General features: G+C 42.4%; 1 protein-coding gene across 8 annotated transcripts in view; it reads right to left on the bottom strand.

Annotated features, from left to right (window-relative positions):
- galene (potassium two pore domain channel subfamily K member galene) overlaps positions 1–24,419 on the bottom strand; it is a 477,630-nt gene extending 453,211 nt beyond the window's left edge. Inside the window, exon 1 of one of the 8 annotated variants that reach the window (XM_071665737.1) lies at positions 24,270–24,419. The gene's annotated coding sequence lies outside the window, so the exon portion shown is untranslated. Of the gene's footprint in view, positions 1–418; positions 506–23,847 lie in introns of those variants that run through there. The other 7 variants (XM_071665736.1, XM_071665738.1, XM_071665740.1 and 4 more) reach the window with 7 other exon arrangements.
- Between the last annotated feature and the right edge of the window lie 304 nt (positions 24,420–24,723).

Here is a 24,723-nt window from a genome sequence, read left to right as displayed (position 1 = left end):
GTGCTTTAACTTTCAAATAACTTAACATACGCTTAATACTCGAAAATAGAGTTCTTACTTGCTAATAATCTTGGCGAGTTACTTTTTCGGTATCGTTTGACCATATCCTGGGTACGCTTGTAAGCTGGACATGAAAACAAACCTATATACCCCAGCCAGAACAATACGTTTCACATATTCTGCCACTTTGAAAGTACCAAACATTACCTGGTATCATTCGGTACTTGTAAAACACACCTCCTGCATGTTCCAAGTTAAAGGAAGGCCAGCCAGACTGAAAACACCGAAAAGTACCACCGGTCTGTCTGCCAGTTACAAGGTGGACATCAACCTGGCTCTATTCTAGCACGCCGCTACGTAAACAACAGTAACGCCAACAACTGAACGACTTAAAAAAAACTCATTTTCGTCAGCTTACCTGAAGGTATTTGCTCCAATGGTTCGTGACTGATGAGGCGGAAACTGGAATATGTAACACCTAACACAACTTCCACCAGTCACTGACGCCATCAGGTTGACGTGTGAGGAAAGCTCCTACCAACCTAAATTGAAATGAACTCAGAGCTTCCCATTACTGTAACTCCTTGAGTCAAGCCCTTGTCATGAGTATGTTTTATACAGATGACTCAGAAAATTTAATTCTAACAAACAAATCTATTCTGATGAGAAATAACAAGAAAAAAGTGCGTTCGTATCTCATAATTCCTGTTTTTCACTGGCGTTAACCAACTGAAAATTCTTGTATTTTGCATATTATATTAATACTTTTTGTTCGAATTTTGCATAGATCCTTTGAATAACTTTTTTGACGGGTCCTTGTTGCAAATCTTTTTTTATAGAAAAAAGGAAAAAAAGAATCGTCTTTCGTCTTGTTTCAAGCACCACAATCGACTCGTAACATTATGACTGCAGAATAAGGGCGTCTTGTGACTCGGTGTTTTGACTCTACAATAATCTTCAAATAGTGAATAATTTTTCTAAGAGACGCTCAACTTTGGATTCTACAGTGATCCTCAGATTTGTTATTCGTTAGTTTTCAATCAAAATTAAACATCAAACGCTGCCTAGAAGGAAATATGAAGACTTACAACAGGATTTCCTCAGTCTTAACCTGATTCAACGGGACAACAATATTAAGCTTTGCTATGTTGCTGGCATGTTTGGGTAATTTTTACAGCGGTTTATAAAGCTGATGACAAGGGTAATACTTCATGCGTGTTTTCCAAGCTTAGGCAGAGTTACAAATCATAGTACAGATTATTAGAATTTTTTAAACATGTAAATAATATTCAGAAATTATAAACATGTGAATCACGGGATTTTGTTAGGCGTCTCTGCAATTGATGTTATCAACAATAGTAGTAATAATTCTGGTTTTCCCAGATGTGAGGCTTCAGGCAGGCAGGCAGAGTGCAAGTGCTTGTGTCAGGTGTAGTGTTTATAATGGCAGGTTTCCCAGCCTCTTGACGTATCAGGTTTGTTTACTGGTGTCTGTATGATCACGCCAGGACCTGACTCCACGTCGGCTACCTACTGAAGGAGTGACGCACGAGTTACCTTCTCCATGTCTCATATAAGACAAACATTCACCTCTGAATGATAATGATATATATTGATAGAGGCATTATGTACTGTCCCGTGCGTTTCCTAAAGAATACGTCGCTGAAAAGCACAAACAGCGGGGATCGAGATGTTTCAGCCACAACCTGAAACACGTACATAAGCTAACCTAGCCTCAGCTAACCCAGACTAATAGAACTTGACCTATACTCAAACGTTTATGGAAGAATATCCCGGCCGCACTTGCGATGTGGAACAATAAAACAGCTGCTCCGTAGGGTGAAAGATGCACCTCGATGTAACCAGTTACAACAGTAAGAAGGTAGTTGAAGTATGATCCTTCAGATTATGGCTGACCTTAAGTGCGTGCTCAGCCTATGACAGTGTATAATCATGTAAGTAAATTGGAAGGAGTTGGTCTTTCTACTTACAGTTCTGATTATCTATTATTGCTTCACGATAAGAAAACGCAGGAAATTGCTTCACGAAAAGATTTTGAAAACAGACTGTGGAATTCAACCTCAAACAGAAAGAGATTTGTCACGCTAATTGAAATATTGCCACACAGCTGCCCAAACGACCTGCCAAGCCCGTTGTGAGCACAACTGGTGTTAGACAGGGAAGCTGGTGCTTTGCCTGAACATTATCGCACCTAACTAACCGCGGTGTCTGGCAGCAGAGTGCCAGATGCGCACGTGAACAGTTATACACGAATCCCTCTGAAGACCTTGTACGTCGTACCGTCAGGCTCAAGCGTTACAAAGTGGACACAAATATATTTCTAATGAGGTGTCTAGCAGACATGTCTCGCTCGGAAAACAATATACGGAAAAAGAAACCAATACAACGCTAACTAATGTCATTATTATTCATAACTGAAAACTGATATTCAAACACACACACATACACACACACACACACACACACACACACACACACACACATACACAAAATAACGAGGGGAAAAAAGTCTGATTTGGATGCCACACATTCGTTGCACACACAACGAGCAGTTTCAAGACGTCAGTTGTAACCCGAGAACTGGACAAATACGTAGCATCTTAATTAGTGGGACCAAGTTCATTGTATTTATGTGGAGGATTTTGCATCAGCAAAGCCACGGGGCAGGGGCGTGTCCAGGGTGTGATAGTGGGTACGGGGATCATGCATGGACTCAACACTATGATGATAAGCTCAAAGCAAGTGTGGTATGTAAACACGTATTATATTTTTGAGAACTCGGCGGATTTTGAATAAGTGTATGTTAGGTCAGTGATATAAGTCAAGCTCTCACAGAATCTAATACAGCTGTAGTATAGAAGTTTATTATGAGGTGGTGGACATTTCTGAATGAACATGAATTTCTAACATTTAGTAACAGAAATAACTGATAGCAATGAGTAAGGAAGTTTTGTTCAATTGAATAACTCAATAAGATGTTGCAGATAGAAAAAAATTCGTTATCATAAACTTACAACGAATCTGAAGAAGACTTTGAAATAGACACGGCTGTTTCATTGGTCACTGTGGTATTCACAGAAACAGTTAACTATACATACAAATACATCTTTTTCTCCCTTCGAGGGACTAATGAGAGTTGGAGTGAGAGAGTATCATTAAATTTCAGGGAGAATAGAAAGATGATTTGGAAGGAGGTAAATAAAGTGCGTAAGACAAGAGAACAAACGGAAACTTCGGTGAAAGGGGTTAATGGGAAGGTAATAACAAGTAGTGGTGAAGTGAGGAGATGGAGTGAGTATTTTGAAAGGTTTTTTTCAATGTGTTTGGTGATACAGTGGCAGATACAAGATGTTTTGGTCGAGGTGGTGTGCGAAGTGAGAGGGTCAGAAAGAATGGTTTGGTAAACAGAGAACAGGTAGTGAAAGCTTTGCGGGAGATAAAAGCCGGCAAGGCGGCGGGTTTGGATGGTATTGAATTTGGGGGCGACTGTGTTGTTGATTGGTCGGCAAGGATGTTCATTGTATGTATGGTTCATGGTGAAGTACCTGAGGATTGGCGGAATGCATGCATAGTGCCATTGTACAAAGGCAAAGGGATAAAGGTGAGTATTCAAATTACGGAGGCAGAAGTTCATTGAGTATTCCTGGGAAATTATATGGGTGGGTATTGATTGAGAGGGTAAAGGAATGTACAGAGCATCAGATTGGGGAAGAACAGTGTGGTTTCAGAAGTGGTAGAGGATGTATGGATCAGGTGTTTGCTTTGAAGAATATATGTAAGAAACACTTAGAAAAAAACAGATGGATTTGTATGTATCATTTATGGATCTGGAGAAGGCATATGATAGAGTTGATAGAGATGCTCTGTGGAAGGTATTAAGAGTATATGGTGTGGGAGGTAAGTTGCTAAATGCAGTGAAAAGTTTTTACCAAGGATGTAAAGCATGTGTACGAGTAGGGAGAGAGGACAGAGATTGGTTCCCAGTGAATGTCGGTTTGCGGCAGGGGTGCGTGATGTCTCCATGGTTGTTTAATTTGTTTATGGATGGAGTGGTTGGGGACCTGAATGCAAGAGTTTTGGAGAGAGGTGCAAGTATGCAGTCTGTTGTGGATGAGAGGGCTTGGGAAGTGAGTCAGTTGTTCGCTGATGATACAGCGCTGGCGGTTGATTCGGGTGAGAAACTGCAGAAGTTAGTAACTGAGTTTGAAGAGGTGTGTGAAAGAAGAAAGCTGAGAGTAAATGTGAATAAGAGCAAGGTTATTAGGTACAGTAGGGTTGAGGGACAAGTTTATTGGAAGGTAAATTAGAATGGAGAAAAACTGGAGGAAGTTAAGTATTTTAGATATCTGGTAGTGGATTTAGCAGCGGATGGAACCATGGAAGCGGAAGTGAGTTACAGGGTGGGGGAGGGGCGAAGGTTCTGGGAACGTCGAAGAATGCGTGGAAGACGAGAACGTTATCTCGGAGAGCAAAAATGGGTATGTTTGAAGGAATAGTGGTTCCAACAATTTAATATGGTTGCGAGACATGGGCTATAAATAATGCTGTGCGGAGGAAGGTGGATGTGTTGGAAATGAAATGTTTGAGGACAATATGTGGTGTGCGGTGGTTTGATCGAGTAAGTAATGAAAGGGTAAGAGAGGTGTGTGGTAAAGAGAGTGTGGCTGAGAAAGCAGAGGAGAGTGTACTGAAATGGTTTGGTCACATGGAGAGAATGAGTGAGGAAAGATTGACCAAGAGAATATATGTGTCAGAGGTGGAGGAAACGGGAGAAGTGGGAGACCAAGTTGGAGGTGGAAGGATGGAGTGAAAAATTTTTGAGCCATCGAGGCCTGAACATACCGGAAGGTAAAAGGAGTGCAATTGAGTGAATTGGAACGATGGATTGAACCAGGACATTTGAAGCGTTTGGGGTAAACCATGAAAAGTTTCGTGGGGCCTGGATGTGGAAAGGGAGCTGTGGTTTCGGTGCATTACACATAACAGCTCGAGACTGAGTGTAAACGAATATGAATACGTACATGTGTATAGATGTGTATGTCTGTGTATGTATATGTATGTATATTTTGAAATGTATAGGTATGTATACGTGCGTGTGTGGGCGTTTATGTATATACAAGTGTATGTGGGTAGGTTATGTACATGTGTATATATGCATAGGTCTGTGTGTGTGTATATATATATATATATATATATATATATATATATATATATATATATATATATATATATATATATATATATGTATACGTTGAGATGTATAGGTATGTATATGTGCTGTGTGTGGACGTGTATGTATATACATGAGTATGTGGGTGGGTTGGGCCATTCTTTCGTCTGTTTCCTTGCGCTAACTCACTAACGCGGGAGACAGCGACAAAGTATAATAAGAAATAATACACACACACACACACACACACACACACACACACATATATATATATATATATATATATATATATATATATATATATATATATATATATATATATATATATATAACCAAGAGGACACTAAAACAAGTAATGATCACAAGAAATGAGATGGATGACGTAGAACAGTCAGTTGATATACAAGGAAGAGACGTAGCCAAGAGGCAATTGGTAAACAAGCGTTACCGGATGGTGGTCACGATTGTTTGCCAGCCCTGGTGGCGATTCGTAACCCCTGGGCCACGTGAGGCGTAGTGGTCAGCATTATTGTTGTAATGCTATCACCCTGGGGCACGTGAGGCATAGGGACCAGCTCTAGTGGTATATATTACCCCCCCCCCCAACCCCTGGGGTATGTGAGGTACAGTGGCCAGTTCTAACGGTGTATGGTACTCCACATGGTGCATGTGGTAAATGATGTCATATTATTACGATTACTCAGGTGCTGGTGACTGGAGGGGCGGGTTAACTGTTCACAGAAGGAATGGGTTGACTGTCGATGGAAGGGGCGGGTTGACTGTGGACAGGAGAGACAAGATGACTGTTGACAGGAGGGTAAGTGTTGCCGGCAGAATGGAGGGACTGGTTAACTGTCTACAGGAGGGATGAGCTGACTGGTGATCCGAGGGACGGGTTGATTGTTGACAGGGGCTACGTAGGGTCACTGAAGTAAGAAATAACCAGTCCCTGATAAACTTCTCCCCAAAACCGTATTAAGTACTGTAATTCAACAACTTGGGCGATAGTCCTCCTACCATCAGCATTTTGATACTTTCCATTTTTTTTTTTCTTTAGATTATCTAGTGGTCACAATCCGCAGTGGCAAAAGGGGCTATGTGCGGCTTGGAGGAAATGACCTTCGTCAACACCAAGCGGAATAACTGACTTGCCGTAACGCGCCAGATATTCAGTGTGATTAGCAGCGAAATATCTGAGGGTTACGAAATAAATGGCCATCAATATATTTTCGTAGCATGCTTAATGAGGACTTAAACTGTATCATTATTGGCTCTCGATGACATTAAGTGTATTATCAATGCCAAATATACTCATATCATTTAGGGCGAGTCCATTCACGATATTTGTGTAATTTTATTCGTCTTATTTACGACGCTTTTTGGATGCAGTTGCAAGGACTCGCCACATTAAATATACATCCTTTAAATATTTCACCTGACAAGCCAATTAAATCTGCATGAAATGTACGCATTTACTAATCTTCACATGGAAGCACAGAAAAGAGCTTGGAGATAAATAGGACAGCATGGAAGCCAAGAGGAGAATGAAAATCAGAATAACTAAAACATCATAATAGATATAAAAGCAAGGTTTGGCTGACATCATCCGTATCCATTCCATGATGGAGAATCATAGTTCTTCACGAGTCTCTCCCAGTCACTCAGAGTCTATGGTATAAATAGGAAGATCCCAAATAAGCAAAATTCAATGAAAAAAAAGAAGTGTTGAATTACTCAGCATCTAATATCGCCCCTGAACCCACGAAAAAATGAATCGCATTGCTGGCCACTGCGCATCCGTTAAGCGCAGCCTGAGCGCATGAGCACTTGCTCTACATATAGTCACATTTTGTAGTTCAGTTATTTCGCCCCACACCTGGCGGAAACCCTGAAGACAGTAGGCAGTATGTAAGCAGCAGACGCGCCGGGGAACTGGCCTGTCTTGGTTAATTAGCAATATTACTGATGGCAGTAGACAGAACTCTTTCCTTCCCATTTTAGAAAATGCATGTACCCCGTCCTTCTTGGCCAGGGCCCCGTGACGCTGACGAAGTGCTACATCATAAAACATCATGACGACACCAGTTTTGTTGGCTCATCAGTGAAGCCGTCATAGTGAAACCTTCACAATATGACTTGTACCACTGGCCTGTAATAAATACTCCTGTTGTGACTCAATAAATAATTGCTGAGAAAAAATAAATAAATTCCTGTCTCCTTATCATTATTAGCCATACAACACAAACACCATGCTTTCGGTTTTAAAAGAACAACAGTTTTCGATTTGGTAATCAGAATGTAAATTCTTCCTGACTCACTGTAGCTACGCACGTGACCTGTGCCGCAGCACGAAGTTTACCGCACACCACCGGATCATACGTACTTCCCCTACACCACGCACACCCACAGTCTCTCCTTGCCCAGTACAACGGTGTCCTGAGAAATTATACTTCACACACTTGACCTCGAGTATTTTCACCAGATGCCACAACCAATCGGTATTCCCTCCTGACAACCGTACCTGCACGTCGACGCGAAACTCACTCACCGTCTGATGTGTAAGTCCTTCATCTACAGTTTTGCTGTGCCTCTCTTCCCATTCATTTTCTTTGACCAACATACAGTGACGTTATATTTTCGTGTCATCATTAAGAGCGCCATCATTAAGGACAATAAAAAGAGCTGAATGGCAGACAACTGGGAGCACCTAGATTTAGCGCGTATGTCAGCCACAAAGCTTAACATATGTGCAGTGTACAACTCTTTACATGGATCAGAGACCAAAAATCCCTTTGTTCAGGCTTGGCCGTGACCAGAGACAGTGGCGAGCAACAGAGTCGAAGAAAAATGTACAGTGTGGTATGTTCTCCTAAAAGCCTTCACTCAGTCAAAGCACTTTAAGATATTTTCAGTTTACTCCGGAACAAATAGTGTTAAATCTCGTTTTTTTTTTTTTTGTCTATGCATTTTTTTTTATATACGATTGGACGTCGTTATCAGCCTAACTGACTCTTTCTGTCACATCTAGGAAACCTGGGAATCGCTCAAAGTATCATAAATACCATCGGTTCTAATTTTTTTTTTTACTTGATTTTTTTTTCACTAGGCATGAGCGCTTCTTACATGGGTGTCATGGCACACGCCCGGGAATGATCTTGTCAGGCCGGATTTGAGGTAAGCTACTATTAACGAAAAATCATCAGACACACAAGAGCCTAATTAACATCACAGAAGCAGATACTTTAATTATCTTCACAGACGAATGTTGAAGTTGCCAAAACAATATTTGTCGCAGCGTATAGGATTGGATTTTCTTTTTTCTTTCTTTTACAAAAGTTAAAGATGAAGACTTGTACCACACCAAATGCGGTCACCATTGAAAAATAATAATAACAATGATAATGATAATAATGATAATAATACTAATATAATAATGAATAATAATAATAGTAATGATAATGATAATAATAACAATAATAGCGATTGTTTAATTTAAAAGAAAAACTAATGCTTTTGTTGAAAATCTGTTATATTACTCTTATAATTCAGGAAAAGATACATTCCGTAGTGACTATGCCATGTAGATATAAACAATATAACCAGTAAGCTGGACCTGCCGAGAGCAAGCCTAGCTCTCCTGGTCACCGGGTGTCGGGCCACGACAGGCTACCACCAACACATTCCTTGGCAAAGGAAGGAATTTAGCCACTAACATTAGCTAATTAAGGGAAACAGGATGGTTCCAATTGTCTAAGTCGAGATGTAAGATAATGAAATCCAAGTCAACTGTTATCTGTTCCTTAAGACCTTCCAAAGCATGAGAGCTCCGTCCAAGACCCACACAGCCAGGTCTTTTGCGAGAAGAGAATAAGCTGCTTTCGAAGGCATATGTACGAGATGTACCAAGCTAAAATAAAGAGGAAATAAGACGCTAACTTCATAAAGATCTTTTCATCAGATAACAATGAATCACTTTCTCAGAGGTGAATATGCCACGGTTATAACAGCAATAAGTGACCATCACGTTAACAATTAATATGCCACGGCGATAAAGATACTGTGCCGATGAACTTTGCATAGATGATTCCATACAGAAAGGAAGGGTAGTGTGATACAGGTCGACCATCCCTCAGCATGACTTTATGACCCCTGGATGTGACAGCACAAATAGTAATGATAATAGAAATGATGTAGTAATGTGTATCCTTAATTTGTACGTAAGGTACATGTAAATATATCTAGTTAATAGTTATATATGCACTTGCCATTAGGTATTTAGCCTTAGGTGTTGTGTCAGATTTAGGTCAACCCTGTAATCATTCTATAAGATTCCATACAAAAGTTCATGGATTTTTTCTTACTGATTTCAATATCATATGTAATTTGTACGTTTCTTTATCATAAAGGCAGCTCCTTTAACAGACTCGGACAGGATATCTCAGTGGGGTACTCATAATCTTAAGTTGAATGCCTCCAAGACCCAATTTCTACCCATCTCTCAATCGAAAACTCAAACTCATGTCTCTCCCATGATGGTTCTGTAATTCCACCTCTTGACTCGATGAATATACTTGATATACTGTAACATCCACTCTTGGAAACCCCACATTACGGGAATAGCCAAGTCTGCCTCTAAGAAAATGGATGTTCTGTTTAGATGTTGAAACTGCTCCGTTTATACAAGGGACTGATTCGTCCTTGTATGGAGTACTACTCTTACATCTGGGGTGATTCTAACTCTGTATCCATACTTGACAGAGGTGCGTCGAAAGCGGTCTGACTTATAAACTGTCCCAGGTTAACTTCCAAACTTGACCCCCTTGCCCTACGCCGCAATGTTGATTCACTTTCCCTCTTCTATAGGTATTACTTTGGTTTTTGCTCCAGAGAACTGGCTGCTTGTGTACCCCGACTACTAGCTAGACCACACAATACTCGGCAAGCTGCTGCATCACGTGATTACTGTGTGGCCATCAGCAACTCAAGGGTGGGTCGTTTTGATACCTGCTTCTTTCCCTACACGTCGAAGCTTTCGAACTCTCTACCTTCTCATGTATTTCCCAGTCACTATGACCTGGCACATTTCAAAAGACAGGTTTTTCTAAAAAAAAAAAATTCGTAAATACTTTTTCTTGTCTTTTCTTTTCCGTTTCACAATTCTCTCTATATTTCCATTAGGGCCCCGGCCTTTCAACATGAAAAATGTTTATCTCAAATTACGTGTCCGTATTTTCGGACGGAATGGACCAAAAATTCCTAAGTTCCCGTTTAACACCAAGATGAAAATAGAATAGCGGTAAGAATTGTTGTTCATTATTCACTTCTCAAAAGTGATAAAGCTTACTCTACAATCCAAGTGTTGGTAATTTCACTTAATCTGCGTCAGCATTTCAAGAACTCGTACTGATGATGTAACATACCGTAAGGAAAATCCTATAAACAACGACAGACAGGACAAAGCCACCGAAAATAAGCAACTACAACAAGAAGGCGAAGTTTTAAGAGAACTTTCAGATATCATCAGGAATTATATGGTTGCCGCGCCAGGAAACTAGAGAACTTTGCTCATATATTTAAAAATGAAACAGCCGCCGGAGACCATATCCACCAGAAATTACCAGTGATAATCAAATTTCTCAGGGAATTAGCGGAACCTTTGTACAAACGCGGAACCTTTGCACAATCAAGATCAGAATATGTAATATCTTTCTATACTTGCTTTCCAATGATTCATCACATCCGACTCGATTAAGTAAATTAGATTATCACATCTTGTGACTGATCATCTCTACCACATGAAAGAAAAATTCTGGTAATCTGGGAGATGCGTGTTAACCCTGGTGATGTGATGGTCCCGCTAGACGGTAGCTACACTGTAAACACATTCACAACAACCCACCCACAACACAAACTGGGAAATAACCAGCAGTTATGATTATCCTTCAATACGACTCTTGAGTACGACTGCACGACCGCTGAACACAGCGGTACGACCGCTGAACACAGCGGTACGACCGCTGGCTCTGATGGCTCTGTGACCTAGCGACCGTGCTTAAGGATAGTATGGACTTGCTTCAAGGGGTAACGTAACTTTTCTCTTACACGACTCTTGTTATAACCTCACGGAACCAGATACAGACGCTACACCATATAACCTCACGGAACCAGACACAGACGCTACACCATATAACCTCACGGAACCAGGCACAGACGCTACACCATATAACCTCACGGAACCAGGCACAGACGCTACACCATATAACCTCACGGAACCAGACACAGACGCTACACCATATAACCTCACGGAACCAGACACAGACGCTACACCATATAACCTCACGGAACCAGGCACAGACGCTACACCATATAACCTCACGGAACCAGACACAGACGCTACACCATATAACCTCACGGAACCAGGCACAGACGCTACACCATATAACCTCACGGAACCAGGCACAGACGCTACACCATATAACCTCACGGAACCAGACACAGACGCTACACCATATAACCTCACGGAACCAGACACAGACGCTACACCATATAAAGAGCATCAAAAATATTTTCATCATGCGCTACAACACCATACTAGTTAATGTCTTTAAGCGGCTGGAATGGATAGGATTGCAGTAGAATCTTAAGAAACAGGGGTGACTGTTGTGTTGATTGGTTGGTTAGGATTTTCAAGGTAGGTGTGGATCATGGTGAGGTCCTTAAGGATTGGTGGATTGTGTGTGCAGTGTCACTATAAGAGCAAGGGAGATATCTGCAGCGTCCAGTGGTGTAACTCAAGGGTATTGGTATTTAGCGCTAGATGAGCCAGTTCCTCGCGGACTGATGTCTTATATAATTTGTAATTTGCATAACTCAATCCAAATTGATGTTTTATGTTGTGTATGTTAATGTGTGCTGAGATTTGCATGGATATGGAAGGTTGGAGTACTTCACCACTTGAACACAACAACTTGATACCGTGGGGTACGATAACGCTTACCTTGATTGCGAAGACTTAACACCTTTTGAGTGCAACTGCTTAGCCCCTTGAGTACGATAACTTAACCCTTGAGTGCGACGTCTTTCATCGTACTTGAGGGTTAAGTTCACCCACTCAAAAGGTTAAATCACTGCACTCATCCTCTTCATTCGTCGTACGCAAGGTTAAGTCGTCATACTTTAAGAGTTAATGAATGATGAATGATGGAGGCAGTGACTAGGTTCGAATCCTGGTCGCGGCAGCCGGTCCACAGTCCATCCACCATTTCATCCTGCCCTAGGGGATAGTCGATAGAATGGGTACCTGGCATAGGCTAGGGTGTGTGTGTGTGTGTGTGTGTGTGTGTGTACAGATACAGGAGGAAAGACAAGACACAAATCTATATGGTAAAGAGAGAGGGCAACACATGTAAAACTCCCTCACCATAACACACAAACAATAATCACAAATAATCACACAAAACAGACTGATGACGTAGACAGTGAACAGTTCTTCGAGAGACATATGGATACGGCAGCCAAAGGATACAACATGAAATTAAGGAAGAAACTTGTTGAAAAAGAAGTACTTGTACAGCATACGAATGGTGGATGAATGGAATAGAGACTGAGAAAATTGTTTATGTAGACAGCGTGTATATATTTAGGCAGTTGTATGATATAAGTAAAGATTGTATAAGGGATGAGGCCCCATGAGTGTAAGACTCCCTCCCGGTACTGTACAAACAGGTAACACAAGTAATCACAACTTTGTATTATAGCTTCACGGACTCAACTGCCCTCCCCCCCACCCCTCTCCTTATCATCCGGTTCCAACAACAACAATAACATCAAGTTAACACAACAAGGAACATGACACATTAGCCTTAAGCATTCCTTCCTTCAACAGAACATCAAGTAACACCCATACAAAGGCCTTCAAAGAGATCAGATATTTCTGAATTCATCTGTAGATATTCTAATCGTTCGAATGAGTTGCTTCTCGTTCGTCACTTGCAAAATCTAGCGCGCAACACAGTAACATATCCTCCACAGACGTGTATCTCAGTTAACATAACCCAACCTGAGGAACCACTCTGCCCTCCTGCATTATGTACCGCCTCAAGAAATCTAAGATCACAAGACGGCTGAACCCCAGGTGCCCCGTGTTAACATAGTTACTGGAGTTTCTAATTGAATTCAATGATACAGTGAACTTTAAATGTTCATGTCGAAGTTACTACCATTAAGAACAGAAGACTGGGCCTTTGAGGGAATATCCTCACGTGGCCCCCTTCTCTGTTCCTTCTAACGGAATATATATATATATATATATATATATATATATATATATATATATATATATATATATATATATATATATATATATATATATATATATGGATTTGTGAGTAGCATTTATGGATCTGGAGAAGGCATATGATAGAGTTGATAGAGATGCTCTGTGGAAGGTATTAAGAATATATGGTGTGGGAGGCAAGTTGTTAGATGCAGTGAAAAGTTTTTATAGAGGATGTAAGGCATATGTACGTGTAGAAAGAGAGGAAAGTGATTGGTTCTCAGTGAATGTAGGTTTGCGGCAGGGGTGTGTGATGTCTCCATGGTTGTTTGATTTGTTTATGGATAGGGTAGTTAGGGAGGTGAATGCAAGAGTTTTAGAAAGAGGGGCAAGTATGCAGTCTGTTGTGGACGAGAGAGCTTGGGAAGTGAGTCAGTTGTTGTTCGCTGATGATACAGCGCTGGTGGCTGATTCATGTGAGAAACTGCAGAAGCTGGTGACAGGGTTTGGTAAATTGTGTGAAAGAAGAAAGTTAAGAGTAAATGTGAATAAGAGCAAGGTTATTAGGTACAGTAGGGTTGAGGGTCAAGTCAATTGGGAGGTGAGTTTCAATGGAGAAAAACTGGAGGAAGTGAAGTGTTTTAGATATCTGGGAGTGGATCTGGCAGCGGATGGAACCATGGAAGCGGAAGTGGATCATAGGGTGGGGGAGGGGGCGAAAATTCTGGGGGCCTTGAAGAATGTGTGGAAGTCGAGAACATTATCTCGGAAAGCAAAAATGGGTATGTTTGAAGGAATAGTGGTTCCAACAATGTTGTATGGTTGCGAGGCGTGGGCTATGGATAGAGTTGTGCGCAGGAGGATGGATGTGCTGGAAATGAGATGTTTGAGGACAATGTGTGGTGTGAGGTGGTTTGATCGAGTAAGTAACGTAAGGGTAAGAGAGATGTGTGGAAATAAAAAGAGCGTGGTTGAGAGAGCAGAAGAGGGTGTTTTGAAATGGTTCGGGCACATGGAGAGAATGAGTGAGGAAAGATTGACCAAGAGAATATATGTGTCAGAGGTGGAGGGAACGAGGAGAAGAGGGAGACCAAATTGGAGGTGGAAAGATGGAGTGAAAAAGATTTTGTGTGATCGGGGCCTGAACATGCAGGAGGGTGAAAGGAGGGCAAGGATTAGAGTGAATTGGAGCGATGTGGTATACCGGGGTTGACGTGCTGTCAGTGGATTGAATCAAGGCATGTGAAGAGTCTGGGGTAAACCATGGAAAGCTGTGTAGGTATGTATATTTGCGTGTGTGGACGTATGTATATACATGTGTATGGGGGTGGGTTGGGCCATTTCTTTCGTCTGTTTCCTTGCGCTACCTCGCAAACGCGGGACACAGCGACAAAGCAAAAAAAAAAAAAAAAAAAAAAAAATATATTATCTATATATATATATATATATATATATATATATATATATATATATATATATATATATATATATATATTTTTTTTTTTTTTTTTTATACTTTGTCGCTGTCTCCCGCGTTTGCGAGGTAGCGCAAGGAAACAGACGAAAGAAATGGCCCAACCCCCCCCATACACATGTACATACACACGTCCACACACGCAAATATACATACCTACACAGCTTTCCTTGGTTTACCCCGGACGCTTCACATGCCTTGATTCAATCCACTGACAGCACGTCAACCCCTGTATACCACATCGCTCCAATTCCCTCTATTCCTTGCCCTCCTTTCACCCTCCTGCATGTTCAGGCCCCGATCACACAAAATCCTTTTCACTCCATCTTTCCACCTCCAATTTGGTCTCCCTCTTCTCCTCGTTCCCTCCACCTCCGACACATATATCCTCTTGGTCAATCTTTCCTCACTCATTCTCTCCATGTGCCCAAACCATTTCAAAACACCCTCTTCTGCTCTCTCAACCACGCTCTTTTTATTTCCACACATCTCTCTTACCCTTACGTTACTTACTCGATCAAACCACCTCACACCACACATTGTCCTCAAACATCTCATTTCCAGCACATCCATCCTCCTGCGCACAACTCTATCCATAGACCACGCCTCGCAACCATACAACATTGTTGGAACTACTATTCCTTCAAACATACCCATTTTTGCTTTCCGGGATAATGTTCTCGACTTCCACACATTTTTCAAGGCTCCCAAAATTTTAGCCCCCTCCCCCACCCTATGATCCACTTCCGCTTCCATGGTTCCATCCGCTGACAGATCCACTCCCAGATATCTAAAACACTTCACTTCCTCCAGTTTTTCTCCATTCAAACTCACCTCCCAATTGACTTGACCCTCAACCCTACTGTACCTAATAACCTTGCTCTTATTCACATTTACTCTTAACTTTCTTCTTCCACACACTTTACCAAACTCCGTCACCAGCTTCTGCAGTTTCTCACATGAATCCGCCACCAGCGCTGTATCATCAGCGAACAACAACTGACTCACTTCCCAAGCTCTCTCATCCCCAACAGACTTCATACTTGCCCCTCTTTCCAAGACTCTTGCATTTACCTCCCTAACAACCCCTTCCACAGAGCATCTCTATCAACTCTATCATATGCCTTCTCCAGATCCATAAATGCTACATACAAATCCATTTGCTTTTCTAAGTATTTCTCACATACATTCTTCAAAGCAAACACCTGATCCACACATCCTCTACCACTTCTGAAACCACACTGCTCTTCCCCAATCTGATGCTCTGTACATGCCTTCACCCTCTCAATCAATACCCTCCCATATAATTTACCAGGAATACTCAACAAACTTATACCTCTGTAATTTGAGCACTCACTCTTATCCCCTTTGCCTTTGTACAATGGCACTATGCACGCATTCCGCCAATCCTCAGGCACCTCACCATGAGTCATACATACATTAAATAACCTTACCAACCAGTCAACAATACAGTCACCCCCTTTTTTAATAAATTCCACTGCAATACCATCCAAACCTGCTGCCTTGCCGGCTTTCATCTTCCGCAAAGCTTTTACTACCTCTTCTCTGTTTACCAAATCATTTTCCCTAACCCTCTCACTTTGCACACCACCTCGACCCAAACACCCTATATCTGCCACTCTGTCATCAGACACATTCAACAAACCTTCAAAATACTCATTCCATCTCCTTCTCACATCACCACTACTTGTTATCACCTCCCCATTTACGCCCTTCACTGAAGTTCCCATTTGCTCCCTTGTCTTACGCACCCTATTTACCTCCTTCCAGAACATCTTTTTATTCTCCCTAAAATTTACTGATAGTCTCTCACCCCAACTCTCATTTGCCCTTTTTTTCACCTCTTGCACCTTTCTCTTGACCTCCTGTCTCTTTCTTTTATACTTCTCCCACTCAATTGCATTTTTTCCCTGCAAAAATCGTCCAAATGCCTCTCTCTTCTCTTTCACTAATACTCTTACTTCTTCATCCCACCACTCACTACCCTTTCTAAACAGCCCACCTCCCACTCTTCTCATGCCACAAGCATCTTTTGCGCAATCCATCACTGATTCCCTAAATACATCCCATTCCTCCCCCACTCCCCTTACTTCCATTGTTCTCACCTTTTTCCATTCTGTACACAGTCTCTCCTGATACTTCTTCACACAGGTCTCCTTCCCAAGCTCACTTACTCTCACCACCTTCTTCACCCCAACATTCACTCTTCTTTTCTGAAAACCCATACAAATCTTCACCTTAGCCTCCACAAGATAATGATCAGACATCCCTCCAGTTGCACCTCTCAGCACATTGACATCCAAAAGTCTCTCTTTCGCACGCCTGTCAATTAACACGTAATCCAATAACGCTCTCTGGCCATCTCTCCTACTTACATAAGTATACTTATGTATATCTCGCTTTTTAAACCAGGTATTCCCAATCATCAGTCCTTTTTCAGCACATAAATCTACAAGCTCTTCACCATTTCCATTTACAACACTGAACACCCCATGCATACCAATTATTCCCTCAACTGCCACATTACTCACCTTTGCATTCAAATCACCCATCACTATAACCCGGTCTTGTGCATCAAAACCGCTAACACACTCATTTAGCTGCTCCCAAAACACTTGCCTCTCATGATCTTTCTTCTCATGCCCAGGTGCATATGCACCAATAATCACCCACCTCTCTCCATCAACTTTCAATTTTACCCATATTAATCGAGAATTTACTTTCTTACATTCTATCACATACTCCCACAACTCCTGTTTCAGGAGTATTGCTACTCCTTCCCTTGCTCTTGTCCTCTCACTAACCCCTGACTTCACTCCCCAGACATTTCCAAACCACTCTTCCCCTTTACCCTTGAGCTTCGTTTCACTCAGAGCCAAAACATCCAGGTTCCTTTCCTCAAACATACTACCTATCTCTCCTTTTTTCACATCTTGGTTACATCCACACACATTTAGGCACCCCACTCTGAGCCTTCGAGGAGGATGAGCACTCCTCGCGTGACTCCTTCTTCTGTTTCCCATTTTAGAAAGTTAATACAAGGAGGGGAGGATTTCCGGCCCCCCGCTCCCGTCCCCTCTAGTCGCTTTCTACGACACGCGAGGAATACGTGGGAAGTATTCTTTCACCCCTATCCCCAGGGATAATATACATATATATATATACACACACACACACACACACACACACACACACACGCACACACACACACACACACACACACACATACATATATATACATATGAAAAATGTAAGAAACAATTTAGAAAACAAACTTTTAGCTTGAAATGAATGAAAAAATGAACGTCACATAATGGTTCAACCTCTGGCTATGGTAAAGGAAATGTACAATTTATTCACACAAACGTCAATAGCAGTTCTCATCAATTTCACCACTGAATCAATAAGCTTCAATGTCTAAGCTACATTTTTCTCCAACTTCACTATTTTCTTGTCAAAACACCATGCATGAAAACTATCACTCCAGTAACACAACTATAAACATTTACTTCCCCTTTAAAAAGTTCTGGGGAAGTATAAAAAAAAAAAAAAAAAAAAAAAAAAAATATATATATATATATATATATATATATATATATATATATATATATATATATATATATATATATATATATATATATATATTATTATCATTATTATTATTATTATTATTATTTTGCTTTGTCGCTGTCTCCCGCGTTTGCGAGGTAGCGCAAGGAAACAGACGAAAGAAATGGCCCAACCCACCCCCATACACATGTATATACATACACGTCCACACACGCAAATATACCTACCTATACATCTCAATGTACACATATATATACACACACACAGACACATACATATATACCCATGCACACAATTCACACTGTCTGCCTTTATTCATTCTCATCGCCACCTCGCCACACATGGAATACCATCCCCCTCCCCCCTCATGTGTGCGAGGCAGCGCTAGGAAAAGACAACAAAGGCCCCATTCGTTCACACACAGTCTCTAGCTGTCATGCTATATATATTTATTTATATATTTATTATACTTTGTCGCTGTCTCCCGCGTTTGCGAGGTAGCGCAAGGAAACAGACGAAAGAAATGGCCCAACCCCCCCCCCCCATACACATGTATATACATACGTCCACACACGCAAATATACATACCTACACAGCTTTCCATGGTTTACCCCAGACGCTTCACATGCCCTGCTTCAATCCACTGACAGCACGTCAACCCCGGTATACCACATCGCTCCAATTCACTCTATTCCTTGCCCTCCTTTCACCCTCCTGCATGTTCAGGCCCCGATCACACAAAATCTTTTTCACTCCATCTTTCCACCTCCAATTTGGTCTCCCTCTTCTCCTTGTTTCCTCCACCTCCGACACATATATCCTCTTGGTCAATCTTTCCTCACTCATCCTCTCCATGTGCCCAAACCACTTCAAAACACCCTCTTCTGCTCTCTCAACCACGCTCTTTTTATTTCCACACATCTCTCTTACCCTTACGTTACTCACTCGATCAAACCACCTCACACCACACATTGTCCTCAAACATCTCATTTCCAGCACATCCATCCTCCTGCGCACAACTCTATCCATAGCCCACGCCTCGCAACCATACAACATTGTTGGAACCACTATTCCTTCAAACATACCCATTTTTGCTTTCCGAGATAATGTTCTCGACTTCCACACATTCTTCAAGGCCCCCAGGATTTTCGCCCCCTCCCCCACCCTATGATCCACTTCCGCTTCCATGGTTCCATCCGCTGCCAGATCCACTCCCAGATATCTAAAACACTTCACTTCCTCCAGTTTTTCTCCATTGAAACTCACCTCCCAGTTGACTTGACCCTCAACCCTGCTGTACCTAATAACCTTGCTCTTATTCACATTTACTCTTAACTTTCTTCTTCCACACACTTTTCCAAACTCAGTCACCAGCTTCTGCAGTTTCTCACATGAATCAGCCACCAGCGCTGTATCATCAGCGAACAACAACTGACTCACTTCCCAAGCTCTCTCATCCCCAACAGACTTCATACTTGCCCCTCTTTCCAAAACTCTTGCATTTACCTCCCTAACAACCCCATCCATAAACAAATTAAACAACCATGGAGACATCACACACCCCTGCCGCAAACCTACATTCACTGAGAACAAATCACTTTCCTCTCTTCCTACACGTACACATGCCTTACATCCTCGATAAAAACTTTTCACTGCTTCTAACAACTTTCCTCCCACACCATATATTCTTAATACCTTCCACAGAGCATCTCTATCAACTCTATCATATGCCTTCTCCAGATCCATAAATGCTACATACAAACCCATTTGCTTTTCTAAGTATTTCTCACATACATTCTTCAAAGCAAACACCTGATCCACACATCCTCTACCACTTCTGAAACCACACTGCTCTTCCCCAATCTGATGCTCTGTACATGCCTTCACCCTCTCAATCAATACTCTCCCATATAATTTACCAGGAATACTCAACAAACTTATACGTCTGTAATTTGAGCACTCACTCTTATCCCCTTTGCCTTTGTACAATGGCACTATGCACGCATTCCGCCAATCCTCAGGCACCTCACCATGAGTCATACATGGTGAGAGTAAGTGAGCTTGAGAAGGAGACCTGTGTGAGGAAGTACCAGGAGAGACTGAGTACAGAATGGAAAAAGGTGAGAACAATGGAAGTAAGGGGAGTGGGGGAGGAATGGGATGTATTTAGGGAATCAGTGATGGATTGCGCAAAAGATGCTTGTGGCATGAGAAGAGTGGGAGGTGGGTTGATTAGAAAGGGTAGTGAGTGGTGGGATGAAGAAGTAAGAGTATTAGTGAAAGAGAAGAGAGAGGCATTTGGACGATTTTTGCAGGGAAAAAATGCAACTGAGTGGGAGATGTATAAAAGAAAGAGACAGGAGGTCAAGAGAAAGGTGCAAGAGGTGAAAAAAAGGGCAAATGAGAGTTGGGGTGAGAGAGTATCATTAAATTTTAGGGAGAATAAAAAGATGTTCTGGAAGGAGGTAAATAAAGTGCGTAAGACAAGGGAGCAAATGGGAACTTCGGTGAAGGGCGCAAGTGGGGAGGTGATAACAAGTAGTGGTGATGTGAGAAGGAGATGGAGTGAGTATTTTGAAGGTTTGTTGAATGTGTTTGATGATAGAGTGGCAGATATAGGGTGTTTTGGTCGAGGTGGTGTGCAAAGTGAGAGGGTTAGGGAAAATGATTTGGTAAACAGAGAAGAGGTAGTGAAAGCTTTGCGGAAGATGAAAGCCGGCAAGGCAGCAGGTTTGGATGGTATTGCAGTGGAATTTATTAAAAAAGGGGGTGACCGTATTGTTGACTGGTTGGTAAGGCTATATATATATATATATATATATATATATATATATATATATATATATATATATATATATATATATATATATATATATATATATATATATATATATATATATATATATATATATATATATATATATATATATATATATATATATATATATATATATATATATATATATATATATATATATATATATATATATATTTATACTATTCGCCATTTCCCGCATTAGCGAGGTAGCGTTAAGAACAGAGGACTGGGCCTTTGAGGGAATATCCTCACCTGGCCCCCTTCTCTGTTCTTTCTTTTGAAAAAAAAAAATGAGAGGGGAGGATTTCCAGCCCCCCGCTCCCTTCCCTTTTAGTCGCCTTCTACGACACGCAGGAAATACGTGGGAAGTATTCTTTCTCCCCTATCCCTAGGGATACTGAGTTTGGTAAAGTGTGTGAAAGAAGAAAGTTAAGAGTAAATGTGAATAAGAGCAAGGTTATTAGGTGCAGCAGGGTTGAGGGTCAAGTCAATTGGGAGGTAAGTTTGATTGGAGAAAAACTGGAGGAAGTAAAGTGTTTTAGATATCTGGGAGTGGATCTGGCAGCGGATGGAACCATGGAAGCGGAAGTGAATCATAGGGTGGGGGAGGGGGCGAAAATTCTGGGAGCCTTGAAGAATGTGTGGAAGTCGAGAACATTATCTCGGAAAGCAAAAATGGGTATGTTTGAAGGAATAGTGGTTCCAACAATGTTGTATGGTTGCGAGGCGTGGGCTATGGATAGAGTTGTGCGCAGGAGGTTGCATGTGCTGGAAATGAGATGTTTGAGGACAATATGTGGTGTGAGGTGATTTGATCGAGTAAGTAATATAAGGGTAAGAGAGATGTGTGGAAATAAAAAGAGTGTGGTTGAGAGACCAGAATAGGGTGTTTTGAAATGGTTTGGTCACATGGAGAGAATGAGTGAGGAAAGATTGACCAAGAGGATATATGTGTCGGAGGTGGAGGGAACGAGGAGAAGTGGGAGACCAAATTGGAGGTGGAAAGATGGAGTGAAAAAGATTTTGAGTGATCGGGGCCTGAACATGCAGGAGGGTGAAAGGCGCCAAGGAATAGAGTGAATTGGAGCGATGTGGTATACCGGGGTTGACGTGCTGTCAGTGGATTGAATCAGGGCATGTGAAGCGTTTGGGGTAAACCATGGAAAGTTGTGTGGGGCCTGGATGTGGAAAGGGAGCTGTGGTTTCGGGCATTATTGCATGACAGCTGGAGATTGAGTGTGAACGAATGGGGCCTTTGTTGTCTTTTCCAAGCGCTACCTCGCACACATGAGGGGGAGGGGGATGGTATTCCATGTGTGGCGAGGTGGCGATGGGAATGAATAAAGGCAGGCAGTGTGAATTGTGTGCATGGGTATATATGTATGTGTCTGTGTGTGTATATATATATGTGTACATTGAGATGTATGGGTGTGTAGGTTTGCGTGTGTGGACGTGTGTGTATATACATGAGTATGGGGGTGGGTTGGGCCATTTCTTTCGTCTGTTTCCTTGCGCTACCTCGCAAATGCGGGAGACAGCGACAAAGCAAAATAATAATAATAATAATAATAATAATGATATATATATATATATATATATATATATATATATATATATATATATATATATATATATATATATATATATATATATATATATATTTATACAGAACCTTTTCTAAGAAAGAAGTCTGGTGTTGTCCAAACCGTCTTTCCAAAGGCTCCTGCAGCTTCAAGGCTGCGCTACTCCCAGTGGCAGGGACAGGATAGAACCCTTTGAAGCGAGAGGTTCTTTGACGAGACTACTTTCGTCAGCCGAGGGTGACACAACCTCGTCAACGTTGTCTTTTCACTCGTGGTGCAAACAGAAGTCCGGCAACACATTGAACCTGTGGGAGCCAGTGGATGTGGGGTGGTGGGGTTGTGGCTTCAGAACCTCTCCGTGAAATGATAATCCCCTCTCTCTCTCTCTCTCTCTCTCTCTCTCTCTCTCTCTCTCTCTCTCTCTCTCTCTCTCTCTCTCTCTCTCTCTCTCTCTCTCTCTCTCTCTCTCTCTCTCTCTCTCTCTATATATATATATATATATATATATATATATATATTTATATTTATAAGAAATTTGAATGTTATATAATTTTGATAGTGACTTTATGATGTAATCAGGACTCTGAGGTTATGTGTCGTGGCTCATGTGATGATTTCCCTGATCACCTGGCCGTCAGCAGTGCTGATCAGCGACAACCTCTGTGTGTCAGGCGATGTTGGCCTCCCTGGTGGGAGCGCCAGGAGTCCTCCTCCTCAACCGACTGTTAAAAAAAAAACTCAGGTGATGTGGCGCCCTCTGCATGACGGTGCCTCTGGGGGTAGTTCTTCTAAATTACGTAAGGACCATAGGAGCAGCGTCAGACACACAGAGGGAGGAAAAGATACCTTCCCCTCCCATGTCGCCTCGTCCTCTCATACCCACACTGAGGTGACCCCTGACATGGCTCGGCTTACCTATGTTACTACCTCCGTCAGTAGCGGGCGAGCCTTAACCTCTGGGGTTACCTTACCGGCGGGGCGTGTTGACGGCCGCGCCACCAGCACTCGGCCTTCTTGCTGGTGGTGGTCCAGCACACTGGTGCCGCTCAGTCCTCGCTCTGCACGACCACACTACACTCTCCTCTCTGGCGGCCACTGCCACTGATACATTAACAGTCACATGACTAACTTATCATATTTCCAGCACAACTTAAAGACACACACAGCTTCTTTAAACAGCTGAATATACCCACTGTCTTCCACTAGACTTTCCACACACTCGCCGCCCTTCACTATATGTTTTTCAAACGCTGTAATTCTGGCCAGATGACACAGATCACAGCCTCAGAGAGAGCGCGTGTCGTGCGGCCAGGCCGCGGGGCACGCTGGGTACAGACACACCGCCGCCGCCGCCGTCGGCGTCACCGTCGTCGGCAAGTTTCCCGCGTGGCCGGGACGCTGAGGGAGGCCCGGGGCAGCAACACACACACCCTCGCTCGGGCCGGCTCGCCAGGCACTGAGCTACGGTGCCAACCTTACTGCCCCACCACCCCAGCCCCTGCCACTTGCTCTGCCCCGGGTCCCTGCCATGCCCCGGCTATCTTGCTCCACACCCCTGCCCTGCCCCTGGTCCCTGTCCCACACCCCTGCCCTGCCCCTGGTCCCTGCCCCACACCCCTGCCATGCTCTGTCTTGCCCTGGGTCCCTTGTCTCGCACCCTTGCTATACCTTGCCTTGCTCTGGGTCCCTTATCCCACAGCCACTGTCCCACACCCTTGCCATGAATTGCTCTGACCCAGGTCCCTTGATCCATATACCTGCCATGCCCTGCCCTGCCCCGGGTCCCAGGCC

Source organism: Panulirus ornatus, chromosome 10 (assembly GCF_036320965.1).
Source record: "Panulirus ornatus isolate Po-2019 chromosome 10, ASM3632096v1, whole genome shotgun sequence".
NCBI lineage: Eukaryota > Metazoa > Arthropoda > Malacostraca > Decapoda > Palinuridae > Panulirus > Panulirus ornatus.
The sequence above is the reverse complement of the archived record's forward strand: the minus strand, read 5'-3'. Positions and strand labels throughout refer to the sequence as shown.